This window comes from Salmo salar, chromosome ssa09, assembly GCF_905237065.1.
Source record: "Salmo salar chromosome ssa09, Ssal_v3.1, whole genome shotgun sequence".
NCBI classification, from domain to species: domain Eukaryota; kingdom Metazoa; phylum Chordata; class Actinopteri; order Salmoniformes; family Salmonidae; genus Salmo; species Salmo salar.
The window spans coordinates 101,477,537-101,495,111 of record NC_059450.1 but is presented as its reverse complement, the minus strand read 5'-3'; the positions used below and the strand labels follow the sequence as shown (position 1 = coordinate 101,495,111).

General features: G+C 50.6%; 1 protein-coding gene across 2 annotated transcripts in view; it reads right to left on the bottom strand.

Annotated features, from left to right (window-relative positions):
- LOC106612321 (vascular endothelial growth factor receptor 3) overlaps positions 1–17,575 on the bottom strand; it is a 787,633-nt gene that overhangs the window by 342,975 nt on the left and 427,083 nt on the right. The window lies entirely within an intron of this gene.

The window sequence follows — 17,575 nt, the reverse complement described above, 5'->3', positions numbered from 1 at the left end:
ACTGACTCATTAACAGAGCAGTCTACACTCCACAGAGCAGGACTGACTCATTACCAGAGCAGAACTGACTCATTACCAGAGAAGACAACTCCCCACAAAGCAGGAGAGACTCATTATCAGAGCAGAACTGACTCATTACCAGAGCAGGACTGACTCATTACCAGAGCAGTGTACTCCCCACAGAGCAGGACTGACTCCTTACCAGAGCAGTCTACTCCCCACAGAGCAGGACGAACTCATTACCAGAGCAGTCTACTCTCCACAGACCAAGACTGACTCATTACCAGAGCAAGACGAACTCATTACCAGAGCAGTCTACTCCCCACAGAGCAGGACAGACTCATTACCAGAGCAGTCTACTCCCTACAGATTAGGACTGACTTATTACCAGAGCAGGACTGAGTCATTACCAGAGCAGTCTACTCCCCACAGAGCAGGACTGACTCATTACCAGAGCAGTCTACTCCCCACAGAGCAGGACGAACTCATTACCAGAGCAGTCTACTCTCCACAGACCAAGACTGACTCATTACCAGAGCAAGACGAAGTCATTACCAGAGCAGTCTACTCCCCACAGAGCAGGACTGACTCATTACCAGAGCAGTCTACTCCCTACAGAGCAGGACTGACTTATTACCAGAGCAGGACTGAGTCATTACTAGAGCAGTCTACTCCCCACAGAGCAGGACTGACTCATTACCAGAGCAGTCTACTCCCCGCAGAGCAGGACTGGCTCATTACCAGAGCAGTCTACTCTCCACAGAGCAGGACTGACTCATTACCAGAGCAGGACTGACTCATGACCAGAGCAGTCTACTACCCACAGAGCAGGACTGACTCATTACCAGAGCAGTCTACTCCCCACAGAGCAGGACTGACTCATTACCAGAGCAGTCTACTCCCCACAGAGCAGGACTGACTCATTACCAGAGCAGGACTGACTCATTACCAGAGAAGTCTACTCTCCACAAAGTAGGACTGACTCATTACCAGAGCAGGACTGGCTCATTACCAGAGCAGTCTACTCTCCACAGAGCAGGACTGACTCATGACCAGAGCAGGACTGACTCATGACCAGAGCAGTCTACTCCCCACAGAGCAGGACTGACTCATTACCAGAGCAGTCTACTCCCCACAGAGCTGGACTGACTCATTACCAGATCAGTCTACTCCCCACAGAGCAGGACTGACTCATTACCAGAGCAGGACTGACTCATTACCAGAGAAGTCTACTCTCCACAAAGTAGGACTGACTCATTACCAGAGCAGGACTGACTCATTACCAGAGCAGTCTACTCCCCTCCACAGAGCAGGACTGATTCATTACCAGAGCAGTCTACTCCCTACAGAGCAGGACTGACTCATTACCAGAGCAGGACTGACTCATTACAAGAGCAGGACTGACTCATTACCAGAGCAGTCTACTCCCCACAGCTCAGGACTGACTCATTACCAGAGCAGTGTACTCCCCACAGAGCAGGACTGACTCCTTACCAGAGCAGGACTGACTCATTACCAGAGCAGTATACTCCCCACAGAGCAGGACTGACTCATTACCAGAGCAGTCTACTCCCTACAGAGCAGGACTGACTCATTAGTAGAGCAGGACTGACTCATTACCAGAGCAGGACTGACTCATTACCAGACAGTCTACTCCCCACAGAGCAGGACTGACTCATTACCAGAGCAGGACTGACTCTTTACAAGAGCAGTTTACTCCCTACAGAGCAGGACTGACTCATTACCAGAGCAGGACTGACTAATTACCAGAGCAGTCTACTACCCACAGAGCAGAACTAACTCATTACCAGAGCAGAACTGACTCATTACCAGAGCAGGACTGACTCATTACCAGAGCAGTTTACTCACTACAGAGCAGGACTGACTCATTACCAGAGCAGGACTGACTAATTACCAGAGCAGTCTACTACCCACAGAGCAGAACTAACTCATTACTAGAGCAGGACTGACTCATTACCAGAGCAGGACTGACTCATTACCAGGCAGTGTTCTCTCCACAGAGCAGGACTGACTCATTACCAGAGAAGTCTACGCCCCACAGAGCAGGACTGACTCATTCCCAGAGAAGTCTACTCCCTACAGAGCAGGAATGACTCTTACCAGAGCAGTATACTCCCCACAGAGCAGGACTGACTCATTACCAGAGCAGTCTACTCCCTACAGAGCAGGACTGACTCATTACTAGAGCAGGACTGACTCATTACCAGAGCAGGACTGACTCATTACCAGGCAGTCTACTCCCCACAGAGCAGGACTGACTCATTACCAGAGCAGGACTGACTCATTACAATAGCAGTTTACTCCCTACAGAGCAGGACTGACTCATTACCAGAGCAGGACTGACTAATTACCAGAGCAGTCTACTACCCACAGAGCAGAACTAACTCATTACCAGAGCAGAACTGACTCATTACCAGAGCAGGACTGACTCATTACCAGAGCAGTCTACTCTCCACAGAGCAGGACTGACTCATTACTAGAGCAGGACTGACTCATTACCAGAGAAGTCTACGCCACACAGAGCAGGACTGACTCATTAACCGAGCAGTCTATTCCCTACAGAGCAGGACTGACTCATTACCAGAGCCGTCTCCTCCCGAAAGAGCAGGACTGACTCATTACCAGAGCAGTCTACTCCCCACAGAGCAGGACTGACTAATTACTAGAGCAAGACTGACTCATTACCAGAGCAGGACTGACTCATTACCAGAGCAGTCTACTCCCCACAGAGCAGGACTGACTCATAACCAGAGCAGGACTGACTCATTACCACAGCAATCTACTCCCCACAGAGCAGGACTGACTCATTACCAGAGCAGTCTAACCCCCACCGAGCAGGACTGACTAATTACCAGAGCAGTCTACTCCCCACAGAGCAGGACTGACTCATTACTAGAGCAGGACTGACTCATTACCAGAGCAGGACTGACTCATTACCAGGCAGTCTACTCCCCACAGAGCAGGACTGACTCATTACCAGAGCAGGACTGACTCATTACCAGAGCAGTCTACTCCCCACAGAGAAGGACTGACTCATTACCAGAGCAGTCTACTCTCGACAGAGCAGGACTGACTCATTACCAGAGTAGTCTACGCCACACAGAGCAGGACTGACTCATTAACCGAGCAGTCTATTCCCTACAGAGCAGGACTGACTCATTACCAGAGCCGTCTCCTCCCGAAAGAGCAGGACTGACTCATTACCAGAGCAGTCTACTCCCCACAGAGCAGGACTGATTAATTACTAGAGCAAGACTGAGTCATTACCAGAGCAGGACTGACTCATTACCAGAGCAGTCTACTCCCCACAGAGAAGGACTGACTCATTACCAGAGCAGTCTACTCTCGACAGAGCAGGACTGACTCATTACCAGAGCCGTCTCCTCCCGAAAGAGCAGGACTGAATCATTACCAGAGCAGTCTACTCCCCACAGAGCAGGACTGACTAATTACTAGAGCAAGACTGACTCATTACCAGAGCAGGACTGACTCATTACCAGAGCAGTCTACTCCCCACAGAGCAGGACTGACTCATTACCAGAGCAGGACTGACTCATTACCAGAGAAGTCTACTCTCCACAAAGTAGGACTGACTCATTACCAGAGCAGGACTGGCTCATTACCAGAGCAGTCTACTCTCCACAGAGCAGGACTGACTCATTACCAGAGCAGGACTGACTCATGACCAGAGCAGTCTACTCCCCACAGAGCAGGACTGACTCATTACCAGAGCAGTCTACTCCCCACAGAGCTGGACTGACTCATTACCAGAGCAGTCTACTCCCCACAGAGCAGGACTGACTCATTACCAGAGCAGGACTGACTCATTACCAGAGAAGTCTACTCTCCACAAAGTAGGACTGACTCATTACCAGAGCAGGACTGACTCATTACCAGAGCAGTCTACTCCCCTCCACAGAGCAGGACTGATTCATTACCAGAGCAGTCTCCTCCCGAAAGAGCAGGACTGACTCATTACCAGAGCAGTCTACTCCCCACAGAGCAGGACTGACTAATTACTAGAGCAAGACTGACTCATTACCAGAGCAGGACTGACTCATTACCAGAGCAGTCTACTCCCCACAGAGCAGGACAGACTCATTACCAGAGCAGGACTGACTCATTAACAGAGCAGTCTACACTCCACAGAGCAGGACTGACTCATTACCAGAGCAGAACTGACTCATTACCAGAGAAGACAACTCCCCACAAAGCAGGAGAGACTCATTACCAGAGCAGAACTAACTCATTACCAGAGCAGGACTGACTCATTACCAGAGCAGTGTACTCCCCACAGAGCAGGACTGACTCCTTACCAGAGCAGTCTACTCCCCACAGAGCAGGACGAACTCATTACCAGATTAGTCTACTCTCCACAGACCAAGACTGACTCATTACCAGAGCAAGACGAACTCATTACCAGAGCAGTCTACTCCCCACAGAGCAGGACTGACTCATTACCAGAGCAGTCTACTCCCTACAGATTAGGACTGACTTATTACCAGAGCAGGACTGAGTCATTACCAGAGCAGTCTACTCCCCACAGAGCAGGACTGACTCATTACCAGAGCAGTCTACTCCCCACAGAGCAGGACTGGCTCATTACCAGAGCAGTCTACTCTCCACAGAGCAGGACTGACTCATTACCAGAGCAGGACTGACTCATGACCAGAGCAGTCTACTCCCCACAGAGCAGGACTGACACATTACCAGAGCAATCTACTCCCCACAGAGCTGGACTGACTCATTACCAGAGCAGTCTACTCCCCACAGAGCAGGACTGACTCATTACCAGAGCAGGACTGACTCATTACCAGAGAAGTCTACTCTCCACAAAGTAGGACTGACTCATTACCAGAGCAGGACTGACTCATTACCAGAGCAGTCTACTCCCCTCCACAGAGCATGACTGATTCATTATTAGAGCAGTCTACTCCCTACAGAGCAGGACTGACTCATTACCAGAGCAGGACTGACTCATTACAAGAGCAGGACTGACTCATTACCAGAGCAGTCTACTCCCCACAGCTCAGGACTGACTCATTACCAGAGCAGTGTACTCCCCACAGAGCAAGACTGACTCCTTACCAGAGCAGGACTGACTCATTACCAGAGCAGTATACTCAACACAGAGCAGGAATGACTCATTACCAGAGCAGTCTACTCCCCACAGAGCAGGACTGACTCATTACCAGAGCAGGACTGACTCATTACAAGAGCAGTTTACTCCCTACAGAGCAGGACTGACTCATTACCAGAGCAGTACTGACTAATTACCAGAGCAGTCTACTACCCACAGAGCAGAACTAACTCATTACCAGAGCAGAACTGACTCATTACCAGAGCAGGACTGACTCATTACCAGAGCACTCTACTCCCCACAGAGAAGGACTGACTCATTACCAGAGCAGTCTACTCTCGACAGAGCAGGACTGACTCATTACCAGAGAAGTCTACGCCACACAGAGCAGGACTGACTCATTAACCGAGCAGTCTATTCCCTACAGAGCAGGACTGACTCATTACCAGAGCCGTCTCCTCCCGAAAGAGCAGGACTGACTCATTACCTGAGCAGTCTACTCCCCACAGAGCAGGACTGACTAATTACTAGAGCAAGACTGACTCATTACCAGAGCAGGACTGACTCATTACCAGAGCAGTCTACTCCCCACATAGCAGGACAGACTCATTACCAGAGCAGGACTGACTCATTAACAGAGCAGTCTACACTCCACAGAGCAGGACTGACTCATTACCAGAGCAGAACTGACTCATTACCAGAGCAGACTACTCCCCACAGAGCAGGAGAGACTCATTACCAGAGCAGAACTGACTCATTACCAGAGCAGGACTGACTCATTACCAGAGCAGTGTACTCCCCACAGAGCAGGACTGACTCCTTACCAGAGCAGTCTACTCCCCACAGAGCAGGACGAACTCATTACCAGAGCAGTCTACTCTCCACAGACCAAGACTGACTCATTACCAGAGCAAGACGAAGTCATTACCAGAGCAGTCTACTCCCCACAGAGCAGGACTGACTCATTACCAGAGCAGTCTACTCCCTACAGAGCAGGACTGACTTATTACCAGAGCAGGACTGAGTCATTACCAGAGCAGTCTACTCCCCACAGAGCAGGACTGACTCATTACCAGAGCAATCTACTCCCCACAGAGCAGGACTGGCTCATTACCAGAGCAGTCTACTCTCCACAGAGCAGGACTGACTCATTACCAGAGCAGGACTGACTCATGACCAGAGCAGTCTACTCCCCACAGAGCAGGACTGACTCATTACCAGAGCAGTCTACTCCCCACAGAGCAGGACTGACTCATTACCAGAGCAGTCTACTCCCCACAGAGCAGGACTGACTCATTACCAGAGCAGGACTGACTCATTACCAGAGAAGTCTACTCTCCACAAAGTAGGACTGACTCATTACCAGAGCAGGACTGGCTCATTACCAGAGCAGTCTACTCTCCACAGAGCAGGACTGACTCATTACCAGAGCAGGACTGACTCATGACCAGAGCAGTCTACTCCCCACAGAGCAGGACTGACTCATTACCAGAGCAGTCTACTCCCCACAGAGCTGGACTGACTCATTACCAGAGCAGTCTACTCCCCACAGAGCAGGACTGACTCATTACCAGAGCAGGACTGACTCATTACCAGAGAAGTCTACTCTCCACAAAGTAGGACTGACTCATTACCAGAGCAGGACTGACTCATTACCAGAGCAGTCTACTCCCCTCCACAGAGCAGGACTGATTCATTACCAGAGCAGTCTACTCCCTACAGAGCAGGACTGACTCATTACCAGAGCAGGACTGACTCATTACAAGAGCAGGACTGACTCATTACCAGAGCAGTCTACTCCCCACAGCTCAGGACTGACTCATTACCAGAGCAGTGTACTCCCCACAGAGCAGGACTGACTCCTTACCAGAGCAGGACTGACTCATTACCAGAGCAGTATACTCCCCACAGAGCAGGACTGACTCATTACCAGAGCAGTCTACTCCCTACAGAGCAGGACTGACTCATTACTAGAGCAGGACTGACTCATTACCAGAGCAGGACAGACTCATTACCAGAGCAGTCTACTCCCCACAGAGCAGGACTGACACATTACCAGAGCAGGACTGACTCATTACAAGAGAAGTTTACTCCCTACAGATCAGGACTGACTCATTACCAGAGCAGGACTGACTAATTACCAGAGCAGTCTACTACCCACAGAGCAGAACTAACTCATTACCAGAGCAGAACTGACTCATTACCAGAGCAGGACTGACTCATTACCAGAGCAGTTTACTCCCTACAGAGCAGGACTGACTCATTACCAGAGCAGGACTGACTAATTACCAGAGCAGTCTACTACCCACAGAGCAGAACTAACTCATTACTAGAGCAGGACTGACTCATTACCAGAGCAGGACTGACTCATTACCAGGCAGTGTTCTCTCCACAGAGCAGGACTGACTCATTACCAGAGAAGTCTATGCCCCACAGAGCAGGACTGACTCATTACCAGAGCAGTCTACTCCCTACAGAGCAGGACTGACTCATTACCAGAGAAGTCTACTCCCTACAGAGCAGGAATGACTCTTACCAGAGCAGTCTACTCGCCACAGTGCAGGACTGACTCATTACCAGAGCAGTCTACTCCCCACAGAGCAAGACTGACTCCTTACCAGAGCAGGACTGACTCATTACCAGAGCAGTATTCTCCCCACAGAGCAGGACTGACTGATTACCAGAGCAGTCTACTCCCTACAGAGCAGGACTGATTCATTACTAGAGCAGGACTGACTCATTACTGGAGCAGGACTGACTCATTACCAGGCAGTCTACTCCCCACAGAGCAGGACTGACTCATTACCAGAGCAGATCTGACTCATTACAAGAGCAGTTTACTCCCTACAGAGCAGGACTGACTCATTACCAGAGCAGGACTGACTAATTACCAGAGCAGTCTACTACCCACAGAGCAGAACTAACTCATTACCAGAGCAGAACTGACTCATTACCAGAGCAGGACAGACTCATTACCAGAGCAGTCTACTCCCCGCAGAGAAGGACTGACTCATTACCAGAGCAGTCTACTCTCGACAGAGCAGGACTGACTCATTACCAGAGAAGTCTACTCCCCACAAAGCAGGACTGACTAATTACTAGAGCAAGACTGACTCATTACCAGAGCAGGACTGACTCATTACCAGAGCAGTCTACTCCCCACAGAGCAGGACAGACTCATTACCAGAGCAGGACTGACTCATTAACAGAGCAGTCTACACTCCACAGAGCAGGACTGACTCATTACCAGAGCAGAACTGACTCATTACCAGAGCAGACTACTCCCCACAGAGCAGGAGAGACTCATTACCAGAGCAGAACTGACTCATTACCAGAGCAGGACTGACTCATTACCAGAGCAGTGTACTCCCCACAGAGCAGGACTGACTCCTTACCAGAGCAGTCTACTCCCCACAGAGCAGGACGAACTCATTACCAGAGCAGTCTACTCTCCACAGACCAAGACTGACTCATTACCAGAGCAAGACGAAGTCATTACCAGAGCAGTCTACTCCCCCACAGAGCAGGACTGACTCATTACCAGAGCAGTCTACTCCCTACAGAGCAGGACTGACTTATTACCAGAGCAGGACTGAGTCATTACCAGAGCAGTCTACTCCCCACAGAGCAGGACTGACTCATTACCAGAGCAATCTACTCCCCACAGAGCAGGACTGGCTCATTACCAGAGCAGTCTACTCTCCACAGAGCAGGACTGACTCATTACCAGAGCAGGACTGACTCATGACCAGAGCAGTCTACTCCCCACAGAGCAGGACTGACTCATTACCAGAGCAGTCTACTCCCCACAGAGCAGGACTGACTCATTACCAGAGCAGTCTACTCCCCACAGAGCAGGACTGACTCATTACCAGAGCAGGACTGACTCATTACCAGATAAGTCTACTCTCCACAAAGTAGGACTGACTCATTACCAGAGCAGGACTGGCTCATTACCAGAGCAGTCTACTCTCCACAGAGCAGGACTGACTCACTACCAGAGCAGGACTGACTCATGACCAGAGCAGTCTACTCCCCACAGAGCAGGACTGACTCATTACCAGAGCAGTCTACTCCCCACAGAGCAGGACTGACTCATTACCAGAGCAGGACTGACTCATTACCAGAGAAGTCTACTCTCCACAAAGTAGGACTGACTCATTACCAGAGCAGGACTGACTCATTACCAGAGCAGTCTACTCCCCTCCACAGAGCAGGACTGATTCAATACCAGAGCAGTCTACTCCCTACAGAGCAGGACTGACTCATTACCAGAGCAGGACTGACTCATTACAAGAGCAGGACTGACTCATTACCAGAGCAGTCTACTCCCCACAGCTCAGGACTGACTCATTACCAGAGCAGTGTACTCCCCACAGAGCAGGACTGACTCCTTACCAGAGCAGGACTGACTCATTACCAGAGCAGTATACTCCCCACAGAGCAGGACTGACTCATTACCAGAGCAGTCTACTCCCTACAGAGCAGGACTGACTCATTACTAGAGCAGGACTGACTCATTACCAGAGCAGGACTGACTCATTACCAGGCAGTCTACTCCCCACAGAGCAGGACTGACTCATTACCAGAGCAGGACTGACTCATTACAAGAGCAGTTTACTCCCTACAGAGCAGGACTGACACATTACCAGAGCAGGACTGACTAATTACCAGAGCAGTCTACTACCCACAGAGCAGAACTAACTCATTACCAGAGCAGAACTGACTCATTACCAGAGCAGGACTGACTCATTACCAGAGCAGTTTACTCCCTACAGAGCAGGACTGACTCATTACCAGAGCAGGACTGACTAATTACCAGAGCAGTCTACTACCCACAGAGCAGAACTAACTCATTACTAGAGCAGGACTGACTCATTACCAGAGCAGGACTGACTCATTACCAGGCAGTGTTCTCTCCACAGAGCAGGACTGACTCATTACCAGAGAAGTCTACACCCCACAGAGCAGGACTGACTCATTACCAGAGCAGTCTACTCCCTACAGAGCAGGACTGACTCATTACCAGAGAAGTCTACTCCCTACAGAGCAGGAATGACTCATTACCAGAGCAGTCTACTCGCCACAGTGCAGGACTGACTCATTACCAGAGCAGTCTACTCCCCACAGAGCAGGACTGACTCATTACCAGAGCAGGACTGACTCATTACCACAGCAATCTACTCCCCACAGAGCAGGACTGACTCATTACCAGAGCAGTCTAATCCCCACCGAGCAGGACTGACTCATTACCAGAGCAGTCTACTCTCCATAGAGCAGGACTGACTCATTACTAGAGCAGGACTGACTCATTACCAGAGCAGGACTGACTCATTACCAGGCAGTCTACTCCCCACAGAGCAGGACTGACTCATTACCAGAGCAGGACTGACTCATTACCAGAGCAGTCTACTCCCCACAGAGAAGGACTGACTCATTACCAGAGCAGTCTACTCTCGACAGAGCAGGACTGACTCATTACCAGAGAAGTCTACGCCACACAGAGCAGGACTGACTCATTAACCGAGCAGTCTATTCCCTACAGAGCAGGACTGACTCATTACCAGAGCCGTCTCCTCCCGAAAGAGCAGGACTGACTCATTACCAGAGCAGTCTACTCCCCACAGAGCAGGACTGACTAATTACTAGAGCAAGACTGACTCATTACCAGAGCAGGACTGACTCATTACCAGAGCAGTCTACTCCCCACAGAGCAGGACAGACTCATTACCAGAGCAGGACTGACTCATTAACAGAGCAGTCTACACTCCACAGAGCAGGACTGACTCATTACCAGAGCAGACTACTCACCACAGAGCAGGAGAGACTCATTACCAGAGCAGAACTGACTCATTACCAGAGCAGGACTGACTCATGACCAGAGCAGTCTACTCCCCACAGAGCAGGACTGACTCATTACCAGAGCAGTCTACTCCCCACAGAGAAGGACTGACTCATTACCAGAGCAGTCTACTCCCCACAGAGCAGGACTGACTCATTACCAGAGCAGGACTGACTCATTACCAGAGAAGTCTACTCTCCACAAAGTAGGACTGACTCATTACCAGAGCAGGACTGACTCATTACCAGAGCAGTCTACTCCCCTCCACAGAGCAGGACTGATTCATTACCAGAGCAGTCTACTCCCTACAGAGCAGGACTGACTCATTACCAGAGCAGGACTGACTCATTACAAGAGCAGGACTGACTCATTACCAGAGCAGTCTACTCCCCACAGCTCAGGACTGACTCATTACCAGAGCAGTGTACTCCCCACAGAGCAGGACTGACTCCTTACCAGAGCAGGACTGACTCATTACCAGAGCAGTATACTCCCCACAGAGCAGGACTGACTCATTACCAGAGCAGTCTACTCCCTACAGAGCAGGACTGACTCATTACTAGAGCAGGACTGACTCATTACCAGTTCAGGACTGACTCATTACCAGGCAGTCTACTCCCCAGAGAGCAGGACTGACTCATTACCAGAGCAGGACTGACTCATTACAAGAGCAGTTTACTCCCTACAGAGCAGGACTGACTCATTACCAGAGCAGGACTGACTAATTACCAGAGCAGTCTACTACCCACAGAGCAGAACTAACTCATTACCAGAGCAGAACTGACTCATTACCAGAGCAGGACTGACTCATTACCAGAGCAGTTTACTCCCTACAGAGCAGGACTGACTCATTACCAGAGCAGGACTGACTAATTACCAGAGCAGTGTACTACCCACAGAGCAGGACTGACTCATTACGAGAAGTTACGCCCCACAGAGCAGGACTGACTCATTACCAGAGCAGGACTGACTCATTACCAGAGCAGTGTTCTCTCCACAGAGCAGGACTGACTCATTACCAGAGAAGTCTACGCTCGACAGAGCAGGACTGACTCATTACCAGAGAAGTCTACGCCCCACAGAGCAGGACTGACTCATTAACCAGAGCAGTCTACTCCCTACAGAGCAGGACTGACTCATTACCAGAGCAGTCTACTCCCGAAAGAGCAGGACTGACTCATTACCAGAGCAGTCTACTCCCCACAGAGCAGGACTGACTAATTACTAGAGCAAGATGACTCATTACCAGAGCAGGACTGACTCATTACCAGAGCAGTCTACTCCCCACAGAGCAGGACAGACTATACAGAGCAGGACTGACTCATTAACAGAGCAGTCTACACTCCACAGAGCAGACTGACTATTACCAGTGCAGAACTGACTCATTACCAGAGCAGACTACGTCACACAGAGCAGGTCAGAGCAGACTGACTCATTACCAGAGCAGGACTGACTCATGACCAGAGCAGTCTACTCCCCACAGAGCAGGACTGACTCATTACCAGAGCAGTCTACTCCCCACAGAGCAGGACTGACTCATTACCAGAGCAGTCTACTCCCCACAGAGCAGGACTGACTCATTACCAGAGCAGGACTGACTCATTACCAGAGCAGTCTACTACTTCACAAAGTAGGACTGACTCATTACCAGAGCAGGACTGACTCATTACCAGATACCTCCACAGAGCAGGACTGATTCATTACCAGAGCAGTCTACTCCCCACAGAGCAGGACTGACTCATTACCAGAGCAGGACTACTCCTTACAGAGCAGGACTGACTCATTACCAGAGCAGTCTACTCCCCACAGAGCAGGACTGACTCATTACCAGAGCAGTGTACTCCCCACAGAGCAGGACTGACTCTTACCAGAGCAGGACTGACTCATTACCAGAGCAGTATACTCCCCACAGAGCAGGACTGACTCATTACCAGAGCAGTCTACTCCCCACAGAGCAGGACTGACTCATTACTAGAGCAGGACTGACTCATTACCAGTTCAGGACTGACTCATTACCAGGCAGTCTACTCCCCACAGAGCAGGACTGACTCATTACCAGAGCAGGACTGACTCATTACAAGAGCAGTTTACTCCCTACAGAGCAGGACTGACTCACCAGAGCAGGACTGACTAATTACCAGAGCAGTCTACTACCCACAGAGCAGGACTGACTCATTACCAGAGCAGAACTGACTCATTACCAGAGCAGGACTGACTCATTACCAGAGCAGTAACAGAGCAGGACTGACTCATTACCAGAGCAGGACTGACTAATTACCAGAGCAGTCTACTACCCACGCTCAGAGCAGGACTGACTCATTACCAGAGCAGGACTGACTCATTACCAGAGCAGTGTTCTCCCCACAGAGAAGGACTGACTCATTACCAGAGCAGTCTACGCTCCACAGAGCAGGACTGACTCATTACCAGAGCAGTCTACGCCATACAGAGCAGGACTGACTCATTACCAGAGAAGTCTACTCCCTACAGAGCAGGAATGACTCTTACCAGAGCAGTCTACTCGCCACAGAGCAGGACTGACTCATTACCAGAGCAGTCTACTCCCTACAGAGCAGGACTGACTTATTACCAGAGCAGGACTGAGTCATTACCAGAGCAGTCTACTCCCCACAGAGCAGGACTGACTCATTACCAGAGCAGTCTACTCCCCACAGTGCAGGACTGGCTCATTACCAGAGCAGTCTACTGTCCACAGAGCAGGACTGACTCATTACCAGAGCAGGACTGACTCATGACCAGAGCAGTCTACTCCCCACAGAGCAGGACTGACTCATTACCAGAGCAGTCTACTCCCCACAGAGCAGGACTGACTCATTACCAGAGCAGTCTACTCCCCACAGAGCAGGACTGACTCATTACCAGAGCAGGACTGACTAATTACCAGAGCAGTCTACTACCCACAGAGCAGAACTAACTCATTACTAGAGCAGGACTGACTCATTACCAGAGCAGGACTGACTCATTACCAGGCAGTGTTCTCTCCACAGAGCAGGACTGACTCATTACCAGAGAAGTCTACGCCCCACAGAGCAGGACTGACTCATTACCAGAGCAGTCTACTCCCTACAGAGCAGGACTGACTCATTACCAGAGAAGTCTACTCCCTACAGAGCAGGAATGACTCTTACCAGAGCAGTCTACTCGCCACAGTGCAGGACTGACTCATTACCAGAGCAGTCTACTCCCCACAGAGCAGGACTGACTCATTACCAGAGCAGGACTGACTCATTACCACAGCAATCTACTCCCCACACTTAGCAGGACTGACTCATTACCAGAGCAGTCTAACCCCCACCGAGCAGGACTGACTCATTACCAGAGCAGTCTACTCCCCACAGAGCAGGACTGACTCATTACTAGAGCAGGACTGACTCATTACCAGAGCAGGACTGACTCATTACCAGGCAGTCTACTCCCCACAGAGCAGGACTGACTAATTACCAGAGCAGGACTGACTCATTACCAGAGCAGTCTACTCCCCACAGAGAAGGACTGACTCATTACCAGAGCAGTCTACTCTCGACAGAGCAGGACTGACTCATTACCAGAGAAGTCTACGCCACACAGAGCAGGACTGACTCATTAACCGAGCAGTCTATTCCCTACAGAGCAGGACTGACTCCTTACCAGAGCAGTCTACTCCCCACAGAGCAGGACTGACTCATTACCAGAGCAGTCTACTCCCTACAGAGCAGGACTGACTTATTACCAGAGCAGGACTGAGTCATTACCAGAGCAGTCTACTCCCCACAGAGCAGGACTGACTCATTACCAGAGCAGTCTACTCCCCACAGTGCAGGACTGGCTCATTACCAGAGCAGTCTACTGTCCACAGAGCAGGACTGACTCATTACCAGAGCAGGACTGACTCATGACCAGAGCAGTCTACTCCCCACAGAGCAGGACTGACTCATTACCAGAGCAGTCTACTCCCCACAGAGCAGGACTGACTCATTACCAGAGCAGTCTACTCCCCACAGAGCAGGACTGACTCATTACCAGAGCAGGACTGACTCATTACAAGAGAAGTCTACTCTCCACAAAGTAGGACTGACTCATTACCAGAGCAGGAGTGGCTCATTACCAGAGCAGTCTACTCTCCACAGAGCAGGACTGACTCATTACCAGAGCAGGACTGACTCATGACCAGAGCAGTCTACTCCCCACAGAGCAGGACTGACTCATTACCAGAGCAGACTACTCGCCACAGAGCTGGACTGACTCATTACCAGAGCAGTCTACTCCCCACAGAGCAGGACTGACTCATTACCAGAGCAGGACTGACTCATTACCAGAGAAGTCTTCTCTCAACAAAGTAGGACTGACTCATTACCAGAGCAGGACTGACTCATTACCAGAGCAGTCTACTCCCCTCCACAGAGCAGGACTGATTCATTACCAGAGCAGTCTACTCCCTACAGAGCAGGACTGACTCATTACCAGAGCAGGACTGACTCATTACAAGAGCAGGACTGACTCATTACCAGAGCAGTCTACTCCCCACAGCTCAGGACTGACTCATTACCAGAGCAGTGTACTCCCCACAGAGCAGGACTGACTCCTTACCAGAGCAGGACTGACTCATTACCAGAGCAGTATACTCCCCACAGAGCAGGACTGACTCATTACCAGAGCAGTCTACTCCCTACAGAGCAGGACTGACTCATTACTAGAGCAGGACTGACTCATTACCAGGGCAGGACTGACTCATTAACAGGCAGTCTACTTCCCACCGAGCAGGACTGACTCATTACCAGAGCAGTCTACTCCCCACAGAGCAGGACTGACTCATTACTAGAGCAGGACTGACTCATTACCAGAGCAGGACTGACTCATTACCAGGCAGTCTACTCCCCACAGAGCAGGACTGACTAATTACCAGAGCAGGACTGACTCATTACCAGAGCAGTCTACTCCCCACAGAGAAGGACTGACTCATTACCAGAGCAGTCTACTCTCGACAGAGCAGGACTGACTCATTACCAGAGAAGTCTACGCCACACAGAGCAGGACTGACTCATTAACCGAGCAGTCTATTCCCTACAGAGCAGGACTGACTCCTTACCAGAGCAGTCTACTCCCCACAGAGCAGGACTGACTCATTACCAGAGCAGTCTACTCCCTACAGAGCAGGACTGACTTATTACCAGAGCAGGACTGAGTCATTACCAGAGCAGTCTACTCCCCACAGAGCAGGACTGACTCATTACCAGAGCAGTCTACTCCCCACAGTGCAGGACTGGCTCATTACCAGAGCAGTCTACTGTCCACAGAGCAGGACTGACTCATTACCAGAGCAGGACTGACTCATGACCAGAGCAGTCTACTCCCCACAGAGCAGGACTGACTCATTACCAGAGCAGTCTACTCCCCACAGAGCAGGACTGACTCATTACCAGAGCAGTCTACTCCCCACAGAGCAGGACTGACTCATTACCAGAGCAGGACTGACTCATTACAAGAGAAGTCTACTCTCCACAAAGTAGGACTGACTCATTACCAGAGCAGGAGTGGCTCATTACCAGAGCAGTCTACTCTCCACAGAGCAGGACTGACTCATTACCAGAGCAGGACTGACTCATGACCAGAGCAGTCTACTCCCCACAGAGCAGGACTGACTCATTACCAGAGCAGACTACTCGCCACAGAGCTGGACTGACTCATTACCAGAGCAGTCTACTCCCCACAGAGCAGGACTGACTCATTACCAGAGCAGGACTGACTCATTACCAGAGAAGTCTTCTCTCCACAAAGTAGGACTGACTCATTACCAGAGCAGGACTGACTCATTACCAGAGCAGTCTACTCCCCTCCACAGAGCAGGACTGATTCATTACCAGAGCAGTCTACTCCCTACAGAGCAGGACTGACTCATTACCAGAGCAGGACTGACTCATTACAAGAGCAGGACTGACTCATTACCAGAGCAGTCTACTCCCCACAGCTCAGGACTGACTCATTACCAGAGCAGTGTACTCCCCACAGAGCAGGACTGACTCCTTACCAGAGCAGGACTGACTCATTACCAGAGCAGTATACTCCCCACAGAGCAGGACTGACTCATTACCAGAGCAGTCTACTCCCTACAGAGCAGGACTGACTCATTACTAGAGCAGGACTGACTCATTACCAGGGCAGGACTGACTCATTAACAGGCAGTCTACTTCCCACAGAGCAGGACTGACTCATTACCAGAGCAGGACTGACTCATTACAAGAGCAGTCTACTACCCACAGAGCAGAACTAACTCATTACCAGAGCAGAACTGAATCATTACCAGAGCAGGACTGACTCATTACCAGAGCAGTTTACTCCCTACAGAGCAGGACTGACTCATTACCAGAGCAGGACTGACAAATTACCAGAGCAGTCTACTACCCACAGAGCAGAACTAACTCATTACTTGAGCAGGACTGACTCATTACCAGAGCAGGACTGACTCATTACCAGGCAGTGTTCTCTCCACAGAGCAGGACTGACTCATTACCAGAGAAGTCTACGCCCCACAGAGCAGGACTGACTCATTACCAGAGCAGTCTACTCCCTACAGAGCAGGACTGACTCATTACCAGAGCAGGACTGACTCATTACCACAGCAATCTACTCCCCAC